This window comes from Bactrocera neohumeralis, unplaced genomic scaffold, assembly GCF_024586455.1.
Source record: "Bactrocera neohumeralis isolate Rockhampton unplaced genomic scaffold, APGP_CSIRO_Bneo_wtdbg2-racon-allhic-juicebox.fasta_v2 ctg2648, whole genome shotgun sequence".
Classification (NCBI taxonomy): Eukaryota; Metazoa; Arthropoda; class Insecta; order Diptera; family Tephritidae; genus Bactrocera; species Bactrocera neohumeralis.
The window spans coordinates 1,886-6,014 of NW_026090267.1; the positions used below are offsets into that span (position 1 = coordinate 1,886).

General features: G+C 32.4%; 1 pseudogene; it reads left to right on the plus strand.

Annotated features, from left to right (window-relative positions):
• Positions 1-536: 536 nt before the first annotated feature.
• LOC126766849 (4-aminobutyrate aminotransferase, mitochondrial-like) lies at positions 537-3,697 on the plus strand (annotated as a pseudogene).
• Positions 3,698-4,129: the final 432 nt, after the last annotated feature.

Sequence of the window (4,129 nt, forward strand, 5' to 3'; positions counted from 1 at the left end):
TACAATCGGTAAACACTATTTTTGGGTCAGACATCTACATGTTAAATTTTAGTTTCTCCTATGACAAAAATAAGGAAAAACATTATTTTTCCGGTTAAAATTTGCTTTCGTTGAAATTAGAGCAATTTTTCGATGATTTTTATATTTTTCTGCAATTTCACCTGGAATTATAATAAAACTTTTTAAAAGATACAAGAGTCGTTTTATTCAAGATGTGTGATAAACAATAATATTTAAATATAAAAACACGAAATTACTGTCTAAAAGTGAATATTTTTTGTATTTCTTTATGCTCATATGGGCTTTCTCGTACATATACTTATCGATGTAGATCAGCCCAAAGCAAACTTAAAGAACTAAAGATTAATATTTAAGTGTTTTCCAATGTCCCCCAAAAAAATATTTTTTTGTTGACCGGTGTTGTTTTAATACTTTTTCAAATATTTTAAAAGACAGTAATTATATTTTAGAAAGTAATGACCATTTCATCAGTAACTAGAACGAATTTCTTATGCAGCTTTAATCAACCGTCCCAGCTTTGGGAGTTTTCCCTGGAAAAGAATGGCCTGACCATTTAGAATCCATTCTTAACAAAAATTGCACCTAAGGGCCTTAGTAATTTGACAACTATGATGTGGATCATGCTCGAATGAAATGCATACAAAAATATTTTTATTTGGTAAGTAAAAAAATTTGTGGATACTGTATGTCATAAAAACAATCACATTATAACATAATGTATGTACTAATGATTAAAACTGTTAAGTGTTCGCTTAGGTATTGAATTAGAATTAGCATCATATTGAAGTTTGTCCTGCCACATGTGGGTCTATTGTGCCCTCACATTTTTATAAAAAATCATTATTATCACTGCCCTGTTAAGTTTCGGCGCCTAGTTATTAGTCCGATATAAGAATAACCTAATTAGTTTTTAAACCGATTCTTATGGTTTAAAGATATTTTAGAGTTAAGTAGAATAACGGTTGAATCCAAATCCTGAATTTCCTAATATCTTAAAATATCACATTTTGCCAACTCAATTCTGGTCTGATGTGATATTTAACACTAAAAGCTTTAACGGTTTGCTTTGATTAAACACCGCTTGGTGGTACCAAATAATTTATTGAAATCCAAATTGTCAAGCTGGTGATATTTCTTTTTATAAAAGTTTAGACCCTCTTCGCATCACCATTTCTCCGTATATACCGTACATACTATATGAATGGATACGAACCAACAACAAGACTATTGCCTTAAAAATCAATGCAACATTACATTTTACATATATACCTCTAATAGTGATACAATCTACATCTATTTGATAAGGCTAACTAATGTATTTATAACAATTGTTAGTACGATTTGGGCTAGCGTTTTTGGCAAAGATTTTTAAAGATAATAAGTTTGGCTTTGAATTTGCTATTTGGTCTGTGTTTGGATGTAAAATCCTTGAATGATTTCTTTTAAATCAAAATGGTGGAACATTGAATCAAGATATAAAGGTGTTTTTCTCTGCACTATATTGTGCTCTAGTAACACTAGTAAAAACTGTTTCTATCACACAAATTTGTGATGATTTTCTTTATGTTGGTTTACCCTTATTAACAATATATAGTATAATAATTCAAATAGATCCATTTTTTTGTTACAGCTACACACTTTTATATAAACGTATATAGATGCATCATAACAAAAGTGGATATGCACCCCAATTACATTAATGGCGGGATTCTGTAACCAGTCTCTAGTCTCTATTTGAGACATTTTGAGGCAAAGTCTCTATTTGAGACTAGTTACTATTCACTAAACAGTCTCTAACGTTAGTCTCAAAATATTGCCTCAAATTTGAGACCTGGTAGTTAGCAGGTCACAAAACTCAAAAGAACTCTTGTCTGCCATTTTGAATATAATGAATAGAGATCATCATAGATATTAATCGATTGTCGTTGTTTTATATTTTTGTTAGCAACTCAAACACGAAAAAAATTAAAATAAATCAATTTTACATAAATTTCGTAAATATTGTGAAACAAAGTCAACATACATATATTTTTATTTTTATTGGTAATTATTTTATACAGTGTTATAGAAAATTTAATAATTGTTATCGACATATTTATTTTAATTCAAGTATAAAAACATCTCTGAATAATGAAATGACAGTGACTGTCACTTACAGAATAGTAAAATCGTGTCAAGTCTCAAAAAATTTTCTAACGTAGAATCTCAAATTTAGAAACTTGAGACTGTATCACAGTACAGAATCGCACGGTAAATATATTCTTTCTGTAAAAATAAAACTTTTCAACATACGATCACAGTGAGAAGTAAGGATATTACGATAATATTCAAAGCTAAGATATTCATTATACAATAGTTGGCTCAATTACCGAATTCGCCCCTAATATTTACTTGGCATTAAGTCAAATTTGCGTCAGAAATAATTGTTGTCTTTTTCAGTTTTTTTATCTGAAAAACAATATCGGAGAACCACAATGATTACACCCTTTTATTAAATTTAACTCTTTCAATTAAAATACGCTCAGAAATTCGAATATTCGATTCTTACTGAAGGTTCTATTTTGTGAGCGGCAACTGTATTTATGATTAATACACTATATTATAATAAAATGATTTAATTTTTTCTTTATAGGTACCGTCGCCATCAGCGTGGAGAGAATGTCGACTCTCAGAGGCCGAAAAGCTGTCTTGCATGATTAACCAACAGCCAGGCTCGCCGCCATTAAGCATCCTCTCCTTCAAGGGCGCATTTCATGGGCGCACTTTGGGCGCACTCTCAACCACACACTCTAAGTATATACATAAAATCGATGTACTTCATTTGATTGGCCAATTGCATCTTTTCCGCATATAAATATCCGCTCGCGGAAAACGAACGTCATAACAAAAAGAAGACGATCGTTGCTTGGCCGAAGTTGAAGATCTAATTGTACAGTACAACAAAAAAAAGGTATACCGGTGGCAGGCATTGTAGTTGAACCCATACAGAGCGAAGGTGGTGACAACGAGGCATCACCAGAATTCTTTCAAGGACTGAAGAAAATCGGCAAACGCCATGGTACTGCCTTACTGATCGATGAGGTACAAACCGGTGGCGGTTGTACTGGTAAATTTTGGTGTCACGAGCATTTCAACTTGATGGACCTCCCGATGTGGTGACTTTCAGCAAAAAAATGCAATTGGGTGGTTACTTCCACAAGAAGAATTCCAACCATCGAAGGTTATCGTGTTTTCAACACCTGGATGGGTGAGCCTAGCAAACTGTTGCTGTTGGAAGAAGTAATCAACGTAATTAACGAAGACAATTTGCTGAAGAATGTCAACGCTGCCGGTAAGGTGCTTAAGGATGGTCTTTTATCTTTGGAAAAAAGAATTTTCCCATATCCTAAATTCGACAAAGAGGACGCGGCACATTTTTAGCGGTGGTGCCAACACAACAAAGCTCGCGATGATTTCGTTGGACGTCTCAAACTTAAGGGCATACAGACTGGTGGCTGCGGCGAACTCTCGATTCGATTCAGACCAGCTTTGATATTCCAGGAGAAACACACACATGGTTTTGGATGCCTTCAGAAGCGTATTAAGCGTTTGTAATTTGATAGCAAAGCTACCACAATTGCATCAGTTATTTCCTCTCTTTGCATTTATAGCGCTAAAGTGGATTATGCTTACATAAGTATTTGAATACTTAGTATAATTTCTCATATCAATTTTTATATGATGAAATTGTTAGAATTTATTATGACAAAACGTTTTTTTTTTTTTGAAAGATAATTAATAGAATATCCTACTAATATACAAATATTGAATTGTGCTCTGAAAATTTTCTTCAATAAATAACGAAATGTACATATTTACCAAATACAAAATGAAGTTTCTATGAAGTTTTCATAAGACTTTCGGCAAATATTAAAAAAACTTTTAAAGCATTCAACGAGGACTCAACAGCCGAAACTCATATCGATATATACATACGTACACATGCAGTGAAATTCTTTATAACCGGACACTCACTGTCGCAATGTTTTGTTCAAATTGTACACAATTTTTTACATGTTTCATTAAATTTTGTCCGGTAATCAGAAATAATTTAAAGGAAAAATGTTTT